Source organism: Carassius carassius, chromosome 3 (assembly GCF_963082965.1).
Source record: "Carassius carassius chromosome 3, fCarCar2.1, whole genome shotgun sequence".
NCBI classification, from domain to species: Eukaryota; Metazoa; Chordata; class Actinopteri; order Cypriniformes; family Cyprinidae; genus Carassius; species Carassius carassius.
In genome coordinates this window covers 263,017-275,904 of record NC_081757.1, presented here as the reverse complement: position 1 = coordinate 275,904, position 12,888 = coordinate 263,017, and positions in this window count along the sequence as shown.

The window sequence follows — 12,888 nt, the reverse complement described above, 5'->3', positions numbered from 1 at the left end:
GTGTCTTGCTCAGGGACACATTGGTGTCTCACAGTGGATTCGAACCCGTGTCTCTCACACCAAAGACATGTGTCTTATCCACTGCGCTAGCACCACCCACTAGAGCCATATTATTAAAATTATGAACACTGCAGTCATCAATGGAAATGGGTACCCTGGGCGTGTACTGAGACACTGTGCAGCAGAACTCACTGATGTTTTCACAGACATTTTCAACTTCTCACTGAGTCAGGCTGTTGTTCCCACATGTTTCAAAACTACAACCATCATTCCAGTTCTGAAGAAGCCATCTCCATCCTGCTTCAATGACTACCACTTGTGGCACTTACTGTATTGTTCCAGAGACAACAAATAAAGATATAAAGAATTGATGGTACTGGCGTCTTTATTCCGGGTGTTGTACAAAGCATGTCTCCATTACCAGCCTTTCCTCTAGGGAATGCACTTCATCTTATACAATACATTACTGCAACCTGCAGGCATCAATCAGTACTCATCACAATAGATACTCATTACATCTCTCTTTTTTTTTTAACACATTAGATTCACAATCAGTGTTCGAATTGAGTCAAAGCTCTTGGGGGGTCCCCCCCCCCCCCAAAAAAAAACAACTAATAATATACATATTTGTATTTATTTATTTCATATAATAATATAATTTACTTTACTTTACTTGTGAATTTAATTTACTTTGTGTGTTTCATAACATGTTTTTGCAGCTGAGCATTTACTATGTAAAATTAAATAAAAATCTATGAAATAACAAGATGGCTCTTCTCTTCTTTCCCTTGTCCATATCTGAGAAAATAATGTAAGATGTAAGTTGTAATATTATATTTGTTGTCGTTACTGTGAATATATTTAAGAAAGCACTCCATGTTATTCATGCTACTTATTAAGGTTATTAATGGTGATATACTTTGAACAGTGCACATGTAGGCATTTTATTTCATTAAAAAAACTAATTTATCTTGAATGTAGTTACATAACCCTTTCATATTTTCAAGCAGAAGTTGTCATAGTTGGGTAAACTTCTATAGTGGTGAATGAGAGTATATGTTTAAATATATGTTTTGTCACAATAGTGTTTCTACAAGAGGGAAAAATAGAAATAATTTGATACGATTACGATGCTGATGACCATTAATCAATTTTGATCTCTTGATTCACTATCAATTCACATGAATAGGCCTACTGTACTTACTTTTCTTGGGTTAAACTCAGTATTTTCTTGCATTAATTAATATTCACTTGTGTGTGCTTATACGAGTATCTTTTTCAAATGTATAATCTAGTGTTTGATCATGTCTAAATATTTATTTAAATGCAAAACCTAAAAATAAGTAAGCAGTTATGACCTGCAATACTCTTTTGAGCAACTAGAGTATGTATATTTATTAGAGTGGGTAAACAATGGCATTGCAAATGGAAATTATTATTTTTCTGGCCACAAAATGACTTTAATTTGCCTCTTTGCATTGAATTTAAAATCCTTTTCTCCACTTAACCTTAAATACTACACTAATTGTATTAGGCTATACATAATAATGGAAAATAGGATACAATTCATAACAAAAACGGTTGATCTGCATGTTTGTCTTCGGCGTAATAATCAATGCATGTGTGTCTCACGCACAATTCGTGAGAGTTAGCAACCCTGCTTTATCATCGTTGACACAAAAAAAAGCCTTCACCTGATGAACATTTTCATCAGTAATAATGTCCTTAATTAAATTAACACTGTTTTTGAGCAGTTAAGGTTACTAGATTTAAAATGATTTGTTTAATTCAGAATGGGTGCAATGCTAGCTCCAAACAAGATTCTATTTTTCTCAGAATTACGTTAGATGGCTAATTACAACTAACAAGCCGATAGTGAGCTAGCATCATAAGATAAAAAAAAACAACTATTGACAGACCAAGATTATAAGTGACTCTCTGATTCTAAGATAAACACTTATTCAGTAGCAATAAATTAGGTATACCAAACAATCATAAAACAAAGAAATATTATCTTACCGTTATCGTGAGGTAAAATAATGACGAAGGATCACTCTGTCAGCCAATCACACAGCGACGTCGCGCCCGCAGTCTGTAAATTCCTTCAGAAAACAGCGTGTGGCGCACTTGAGCGTATTTTCAGATGCACATCTAATTTGAAGTAGCTTTTTATGGGAGCGGCACTTTTTACAGTCTATGGAGCGGCAGCGCAATACTTTGGTAAAAAATAGATAGATAGGGCTATGTCAAATATTGTTTCTATTTTAGTTTTAATGAAAAACCAGGGGACCCCCCAAGGTCATTTTTTTGGGCCTTATGGGGGGTCCCTTGATGCTTATGGGGGGTCCCGGACCCCCCCAGCCCCCCCTCAATTCGAACACTGTTCACAATTACTAATAATTCACATCAGCCCAACTGTTCGAACTCGATTAGTTCTCCTTAAAAGAGGCAGAACTACACATACCTGGAGATAGCATTTCATGACGTTGCAGATCAACAGGGGGCATTTCACAAGACTGCAGTTCTGAAGACAGGGTTGGCTCATCAACAAGAGGACATTTTTCTGCAGTCTTAAGCAGAGGTGGGTAGAGTACCCAAAAACTGTACTCAAGTAAAAGTACTTCTAGAAATATTTACTCAAGTAAAAGTAAAAGTACTAGTCTTGAATAGTTACTTGAGTAAGAGTAAAAGAGTATCGGATAAAAAATCTACTCAAGTAGTTAGTTACTAGTTACTTTGGGTCATATATACTGAGCCTATTTTATTTAGATATATAGATAAAATGTATGTAATGTATGTGTGCGTGTATAAATGTATATATTTCATCAGCCTTTACTCCAATTTATGTAATTTATTATAAAACCAGTCTGTTTACTTAAGTAATAGATATAGGTGTCATGCCATAACATATTTTTAATACGACTGACTTTATATTAAATGTGAATTTAACATTGAAAGTCAATGTGATATAAATATTGCTACTAATCTTTCATTGTTCAGAAAAAGAGCAAATAACATTTACATTATTAAAGATCATTTTCACTGACAGTCTAGATTTCAATCACAACTGAAACTGTTAACACTGTGAAATCAATATCTTAATTATAGATTCGTACACACATCTGCACTTTGTTGTTTCTGACGAGAGAATTCGCCAGAAAGAGGTATTCAGTCAGTGAGCGAGTGAAGGAAGCACCGGCATTTCAGCGATGACTCATCTGAACGCCTCTGATTGGCCAATGCTTTAATAAGCTCAAAAGAATCATGTGTGATTGGTTATAATGCGCAGCGCTGTATAAACACATCTATCTCTGGCTCAGCGCCAGCAAGCGATCACAGATCTGAATTTAGCAGCTGATAATATGACTCGCTGAACGTACTTGCACCGGTGTGACTGTATTAAAATTAATCAAATCTTAATCGGCTATTTTTTGTCTTTTGGAAGCTGCTTTCAACTTGACTCCCCTCTGTTATAAGCCACACACGTACAACAAACTAATGTCACAGTGGTATCGTGTACTGTAATCGAATGTAGCCCAAGTTATTACCTGTTAAATAGTAGACAGCACACGCGGTGTTCATCTAATAAGGATCTCCATCGCTAGCAAGTAATAACCTTTGCAGATTTCAATTCAGTGCAGTTCCAGCCACGTTTTCAACGCTCTTTCTGTTCTTAAACGTTACAACTCCGAGTGAACCACTTCAGACGCTCAGCGCGTGCGGCAGGGAACTGAACGACTCATTCAAACTGATTCATGAACCAATTCACTCGTTTGCCAATTGGTTTGATCAAGCCTTTGAACAGAATTGACTCAAAAGAATGAATCATTCGCGAATGGGCATCGCTCATTGCCCAGAGAAAAGTAGACGGCGCGTTTGGAATAAACTGAAGCATTTATAACATTTATTGCATTAAGATAAAGTAACGAGAGGAGCGTCGCCCACAGTAACGAAGTAAAAGTACAGATTTTCCCCCAAAAATTTACTCAAGTAAGAGTATAAAGTACCCATCTTTAAATATACTCCGAAAAGTATTAGTTACCCAAAAAAATTACTCAAGTAAATGTAACGAAGTAAATGTAACTCGTTACTACCCACCTCTGGTCTTAAGCAAGCTCTGTCGATTTCTCCGCAATTTCTGGCCATCTTCTGTTTGAACCAGATATGATCTTGGGTTTACCTCTTTTAGGACTGTAGCTTTCCTTTTCCATCCATTAGACTCCGCAATTCTAACTGTGTCTCGTTCAGAAAGAGGTTTCAAATGTCGAGCTCCCTTGTCATAATATTCTTTCTGCTTCTCTTTAAGATGTTGCATCTCTTTCAATGATAGGCTGTTGTTTGCGGTTTTCAGGGATACTTTTGGCAGTGTATCACGCAGTTTTCGGTTCATCAATAACTCCCCAGGAGATAATCCACAACTGAGTGGAGAAGAACGGTAACTCAGAAGAGACAGATTTATATCAGACCTGCTTGCTGCGGCTTTTTTCATAAGTCTTTTTACAATTTGTACCCCTTTTTCTGCTTTACCATTTGCCTTTGGATAAAGTGGGCTTGAAGTAGTATGTTTAAAACCGTACTGTTCCGCAAACAGTTTGAATTCACAACTAGTGTACTGAGGACCATTGTCACTTTACACAATATGAGGAATTCCATGCCTTGCAAAGATGCTTTTCATGCGTTGAATCATGTCATTCGATGTTGTATGATGGAGCTGTTCAACTTCAGGATAATTGGAATAATAATCGATAGCCACCAGATAATCCTTACCATTCAACTGGAAAAGATCAGTTCCAACTTTTTGCCATGGTTCAGTAGGATGAGCAGCTATCATCATAGGTTCTTTGGCCAGTTTATAATGATGACTTAGACAGACGTCACACTGATTGATGTATTTCTCAATGTGCACATTAATTCCTGGCCAGAAAACAGCTTGTCTAGCTCTTCTCTTGCATTTTTCGATACCAAGATGTCCCTCATGAATTCTACGAAGCATGTCGTGGCGCATTGATACTGGAATGACAATTCTGTTAATTCTCAACAGCATGCCCTCAACCACATTCAGTTCTGCCCTTAAAGGAAGATACTGTGGACACTTGCCTTTGATCCATCCATGTTGAAGGTAAGCAATAACCCTCTGCAATTCAGTGTCCTTTGCAGTTTCCTCTGCGATCAATTTTAACATCTCATCTGAAACTGGTAACGCTGGATACACCATCCTCACATGTCTCTCAACTTCGTCCATTTTGCTGATCTCCGAAGATACTGGTGCTCGAGACACAATGATATACTTTCCAGGTGTATAGACTAGATTCAGATCATATCTTTGTAATTTCATCATCATGCGTTGAATTCGAGGTGACATATCATTTAAGTTCTTTTGAATGATGGAGATTAATGGTTTATGATCAGTCTCTACCTTTAAAAGTATGTAATCCATAGACATATCCATGAAATTTTTCACAGCCAAATACTAAACCCAAGGTCTCCTTTTCTATTTGTGAATATCGTCTTCCAGTCTCTGTCATAGATCGAGAAGCATAGGCCACAGGTCTCCAGGAATCCTCAAAGGCCTGAAGAAGCACCGCCCCCAATCCATCCTGAGAGGCATCTGTAGAGATCTTAGTTGGTCGTGTGTGATCAAAAAAAAAACAAGGACAGGTTCAGTAGTAAGAGTCTCCTTTAACTGCTTCCATTCTTGATCATGTACTGAAGTCCAGACAAACTCCTGATCATTTTGTAACAACTTTCTCATATGGGTAGTTTTAGCTGACAAATTTGGCAGAAATTTCCCCAGGAAGTTCACCATTCCCAAAGCACGCAGAATTCCCTTCTTATCCGTAGGTGGAGGCATATCAAGGAGGGCTTGCACTTTTGCTGAATGTGGCTCCACACCTTTTGCAGACAGCTTGTCCCCTAAGAACGTGATCTCTGTGACTCCAAATTGACACTTTTTCTGATTGAGCTTTAAATCATGTGCTCGAACTCTTTCCATAACTTTTACTAATCGCTGATTATGTTGTTGAATGGTGGACCCCCACACCACAATATCATCAATATATACTCGAACACCCTCTAGACCTTCAATAAGAGTTTCCATGGCCCGATGAAAAATCTCAGGAGCTGATTTGATTCCAAAAGGAAGTCGAAGAAAACAATATCTCCCAAAGGGAGTATTAAATGTACAATACTGGCTACTCTCAGAATCCAATCGGATCTGCCAGAATCCTTGAGATGCATCTAATTTGCTAAAAAACTTAGCTCCTGACATGTCACTAATGATCTCTTCACGGGTGGGTATCTGGTAATGTTCTCGTTTGATGCTATCATTTAGGTCTTTAGGATCTAAGCACACTCTTAAGTCACCATTAGGCTTCTTCACACAAGTTATAGAATTTACCCAATCTGTAGGTTGTTCAATCCATTGTATTACTCCTAATTGGGTCATACGATCCAATTCCTTTTTCAAGGCCTCACGCAGAGGTGCAGGGATCCGCCGAGGAGCATGAATGACTGGAGAAGCATCATCTTTCAGTTGTATTTTATAGGTAAATGGCAGTGTGCCTTGACCTTCAAAAACATCTGGAAATTGTTTGACAATGTCAGTTATTTTGTCACAGACAGGCTGTAAGACTACGGTTTCCTTGTTGACTTGATACACTCTTTTAACCAAATGAAGGTCTTCACACGCTTTATCTCCTAAAAGAGATTCATGACCATTGGGAACTACCACAAACATCAAACTCTTCATCTTTCCTTTTATTTGTATGTTTAGTCGGCATATTCCTCGCGTTTCAATTGGTTGTCCATTATAGGCTTTAAGGGGAACTGTACTTTTTTAATGAGAGGTTTTTCTTTCAGTGCTTTTACATCTCCGATGTTAATTAAATTAACTTTTGCACCCGTATCTAATTTAAAGGGTACTACGGTCCCATTAGCCACAAGAGGAACAATCCACATCGAAGACTTGACTGAATCGTCACTTGATACACACGTTTCAGCAGCCAGATTTACTTTCTCTTCAGAAACCATGTTCACATAAAATGAGTCGCTCAAATCACTGTCATCTGCCTCCTCCACTAAATTCACTTTATTTTCCCTCTTAATGTCTTTTGAAAAACACATTTTTGCAAAGTGGTTGGGGCCATTACACTTAGAACATCTTTTTCTGAAAGCTGGGCACTGTCTGAACTTATGTTTGGTCCCACAGCGCTTGCATGAGAATGTTTCATTGTCATTATCTCTGAAACCTCTTGTGTTACCTCTTCTCTTGTCTCTGAATGAAATGGCATCAACTTCTACACTGGGAAATGACATAGCGGCTGTGTTAGTCCCATCAAACTGCTTCACTTGCTGTCTCGCTACTTCACTGGATTGACACAATTTGACAGCATAATCCAAGGTGAGTTCTGATTCTCGTAACAATCTTTCTCTCAGTTTCTTCTCATAGATACCAAAAACAATCTGATCACGAATCATTGAATCTCTCAATTCATTAAAGTTACAAGTCTTTGCCTTTATCTTGAGATCAGTCAGAAAGTAATCAAAAGCCTCTCCTTCATGCTGCACACGTGTTCTGAATACATATCGTTCATATGTCTCGTTCTTCCTTGACAAACAATGAGCATCAAATTTTTCCAGTACCTTATCCAGTTTCTTCTTGTCTGCCTCGTCATCAAAATTAAAGGTGTTATAGACTTCCACGGCATCAGCTCCAGCAATGGTAAGTAACAGGGCGATTTTTCTTTCATCCACAGCCGCTTTTTGTCCAATAGCAACAACATACAACTCAAACTGCTGTTTGAAAGTCCTCCAATGTGCATCAACATTTCCACACAGCTTCAACGATCCCGGTGGTTTAATGGCATCCATTGGGCTTTTCAGACCCCACTCCTGATACCATGTATTGTTCCAGAGACAACAAATAAAGATATAAAGAATTGATGGTACTGGCGTCTTTATTCCGGGTGTTGTACAAAGCATGTCTCCATTACCAGCCTTTCCTCTAGGGAATGCACTTCATCTTATACAATACATTACTGCCACCTGCAGGCATCAATCAGTACTCATCACAATAGATACTCATTACACTTACCCCCATCCTCATGAAGTGCTTTGAACGGCTAGTCATGCACCACATCAAGTATATCACAGGTGATCCCACTCACCCATCACACAGCTTCTTCAGTCTGCTGCCATCAGGGAGATCTAGAAATGCCAGATGTCCAGATCTAGAAATGCAGTTTGTCAACTGCAAGCCGTTCTATTCGCCGCTGGAGTTTCACTCGTTCATTCTGGTTAGTGTTTACATTCCTCCGCAAGCGCAAGTAAGTCTGGCTTTACAGAAACTCGCTGAGCAGATCACAGAGACAGAACAACAACACCCGGACTCTGTTTTAATCATTCTCTGGGACTTTAATAAAGCCAATCTCTCCCGTGAACTGCCAAAATACAGACAGCATGTTACCACCAGAGACAGTAATATATTGGATCACTGTTAAACAACAATAAAGGATGCATTTCACTCTGTTCCACGAGCAGCTTTGGGACGTTCTGATCACCTTCTGGTTCATCTTATACCGACCTACAGGCAGAAACTAAAATCAGCTAAACCTGTATTAAGGACTGTAAAAAGATGGACTAATGAAGCAGAGCAGGATTTACAATCTTGTTTTGACCTCACTGATTGGAGTGTTTTTGAAGCTGCTTCCACCGATCTGGACGAACTCACAGAGACCGTAACATCATATATCAGTTTCTGTGAGGATATGTGTATTCCTACCAAGACTCAACTAAATTACAACAATGACAAACCGTGGTTCACTGCAAAACTCAGACGGCTCCGTCAGGCCAAAGAAGATGCTTACAGGAAGGGGGACAATGTCTTGTATAAACAGGCTAAATACACACTGGAAAACGAGATCAGAGTGGCAAAGAGGAATTATTCTGAAAAAATAAGGACTCAGTTCACTTCGAACGACTCCGCATCATTGTGGAAAAGTCTAAAGAAGATCACCAATTACAAGACACCACCCCCCAGCACTGTGGAAAATCAACGACTGGCAGACGATCTGAACGAGTTTTACTGCAGGTTTGAAAGAACACCCGTCACCTGCCCTGAACACCTCCCCACACAACCATTCACACCATTCACAACTCCTGCAAACAACCCTGAATGCCTCTCCAATCAACCGTTCACACCATTCACAGCTCCTGCAACCCACCCTGATCACCTCTCCAATCAACCGCTCTCACCATTCACAACTCCTGCAACCAACCCTGAATGCCTCTCCAAACAAACGTTCACACCATTCACAGCTCCTGCAACCCTTCCTGAACACCTCTCCAATCAACCGCTCTCACCATTCACACCTCCTGCATCCCCCCTCTCCCCCACACCTGCAATACAGATCAGCGAGGATGCGGTGCGCCAGGTCTTCCGGAAGCAGAATAGGTAAAAGGCACCAGGACCAGGTTGTGTTACACCAGCCTGTCTGAAATCCTGTGCTGACCAGCTGGCCCCCATCTTCACACAGATCTTCAACAGATCACTGGAGCTGTGCGAAGTCCCTTCATGCTTCAAACGCTCCACCATCATCCCCATCCCAAAGAAACCCAAAATTACAGGACTAAATGACTACAGGCCTGTGGCTTTAACATCCGTAGTCATGAAGTCATTTGAAAAACTGGTGCTGGCCCACCTGAAGGACATCACTGGACCCTTGCTGGATCCTCTTCAGTTTGCCTACAGAGCAAACAGGTCTGTGGACGATGCAGTAAACACTGGACTGCATTATGTTCTGCAACACCTAGACAGACCGGGGACCTATGTGAGGATCCTGTTTGTGGACTTCAGCTCGGCTTTTAACACGATAATGCCAAACCTCCTCCTGCCCAAACTAACTCAGCTCTCTGTGCCCACCTCCGTCTGTCAGTGGATCAACAGCTTCCTGACAGACAGGCAGCAGCTAGTGAGACTGGGAAAATACACATCCAGCACCCGTACAATCAGCACCGGAGTTCCCCAGGGCTGTGTTCTCTCCCCACTGCTCTTCTCCCTGTACACTAATGACTGCACATCTAAGGACCCCTCTGTCAAGGTCCTGAAGTTTGCAGATGACACCACACTCATCGGCCTCATTCAGGACGGTGACGAGTCTGCTTACAGACAGGAGGTTAAAGAGCTGGCTGTCTGGTGCAGTCTCAACAACCTGGAGCTTAACACGCTCAAAACAGTGGAGATGATCGTGGACTTCAGGAGAAACCCCCCTGCACTCCCCCCACTCACCATCATGAACAGCACTGTGACTGCAGTGGAGTCATTCAGGTTCCTGGGCACCACTATCTCTCAGGACCTGAAGTGGGACATTCACATTGACTCCATTGTGAAAAAGGCCCAGCAGAGGTTGTACTTCCTTCGCCAGCTGAGGAAGTTTAACCTGCCACAGGATCTGCTGAAACAGTTCTACTCCACCATCATCGAATCCATCCTCTGCACTTCAGTAACTGTCTGGTTCAGCTCAGCTTCTAAATCGGACCTCAGAAGACTACAGAGGGTAGTCCGGACTGCTGAGCGAATCATCGGTTCAACTCTCCCATCTATTCAAGAACTGTACTTATCCAGAGTGAGCAAAAGGGCTGTTAAAATCACTCTGGACCCCTCACATCCAGCACACTCCCTCTTTGAACTGTTGCCATCTGGTCGACGCTACAGAGCTCTGAGCACCAGAACGACCAGACACAGGAACAGTTTCTTCCCTCAGGCAATCCATCTTATGAACAGCTGATACACACTGAACACACTGAACACACTACACTTTATATTTATATACACATACACTTAATTTATCTAACACACATACTTAGTATACACTTAAATTTTGCACATAATATACATGTACATACATAACTGCATTTTTGTAATATACCTGCCTACAATTGTCAATTTGTATATTGTCATTCCTTATCTACTTATTTGTATTTTTTGTATTTTTATATTCTTTTATTATGTGTTTTATGTTCTGTCGCTGTCATTCTGTTGTACTGCGGAGCTTCTGTCACGAAAACAAATTCCTCGTATGTGTAAACATACCTGGCAATAATCCTCATTCTGATTCTGATTCTGATTCAGTGTTGGGGGTCAGATTACAATCAATCAGATTACTTTTTTCAAGTAACTAGTAAAGTAACGCTTTCCTTTTTAATTTACAAGAAAATATTGGAATTACTTTTTAAAAAAAGTAACACCAGTTACTTTGTTTCCTTTTAATTTGACCTTTTAGCGTGAAAGGGCTTTGACATGGACTATAAATAGAACTTCTTATATTAAAACCATCAAGCCTTGCTCATATTTAAAAAGTAACGTGAAAGTAAAGCAAAAGTAACAATGTATTACTTTCCACAAAAATTTAACTAAGTAACATAATAAGTTACTTTTTTAGGGAGTAACTCAATATTGTAATGCATTACTTTTAAAAGGAACTTTTGGTTATGGATTGACCCACATTTACTCACCCTCAAGTGTGGTTCCACGCCTGTATGTACTGATATGTTCTCAGATTTGCGAGTTTATATCTCACAATGCTGAGAAAAAAAGATTTGTGAGATATAGTTACAATTATATAGTAATAGCAATTACCCTTTTCTATTTATTTTTTATTCAGTGGTGAAATGGGTGTTTTTAATTCAGGGACAGAATCTATGGGAGGGAAGGGAAATTTGACCGCTCTCTGACTGCCGTTGTCAGTCTCTCTCATTTGTTTCTTTTGATATTTGAGCAAATGGGAATATAAAAAATATATTCGCTGCTCTCGAAGTTAACCCAACTATGACAGCTTCTGCTGCTGAGAGACCCGGAAATATCAAAAAGGTCCATTCTATTTTTTTCATACTGTGGAAGTCAATGGCTACCTTCAACTGTTTACCTACCAACATTCTTCAAACTATCTCCATTTTTGGGTGAGCTGTTCCTTTAAAGCTTCCTTTAAAAAGAATATGGTATGTTTTTATATGATTCACACCATGATCATTTGAAGCCAGAAACAGGACATGTGCTGTCCTCGAAAGTCCTGGAGGAAGTCGCTTTTTTGGCTCTGGCGTCTGTGGCCAGAACAACAGATGGTGGATAATGATAATAAATAGACTCTGCAGCCATTTGTGTCCATTTACTCTCTGACCTTCATGGCAGAATGAAACCATGACTCGTTTCGCAGGCGAGACACTACAGAATAGAAATGATTACTAATAGATATATACATACTTTAACACGATTGTTGAAGTAGTAATTGTTTTGTCTTAATAAATCAGAAAACAAATACAATTTTACTATCAGGAATAAAATATTGTATGAAATCAGGCAAATGATATATGAACAAACCCATCAGTAGAAACCTTTAGAATATAGAGAGGAATAAATCTGCTGAGTTTGGTGTTTGCTGCAGTGAATATAAAAGATTTTTAAAGATATGTACTGTAACTGAAGTCCACAGACAAAAGTAAACACTTATATGTGTAGTTTGGATGTTTTTAGTTAGTTTTTTTTTTACACTAGTGTCTTGCCTTCGGATGTTTTATGGATGTCCACCATGTAGGGATTCGCCAGAAAATTAATTCTGGCCAATAAGGATGGTTTTATGATCAACGATTATGATGTAATGGCTGATATTATAAATCCGTATTCTTACATCTGTTGGTTAAAAACAAAAGATGCTCCAATGTAGAATCATTCATGCTTCAACACATCAGAATTTTATTGTACAGTTGGAATGATTCATTTTAAACATCAGTTATGTCCCATTCAACCCCAGATGTCATGACTTTCACACGTGCATCAAACTAATAAAATCATACCTGATCTGCCCAATGCTTTGTTTGCAAAAAAATATTTAATTT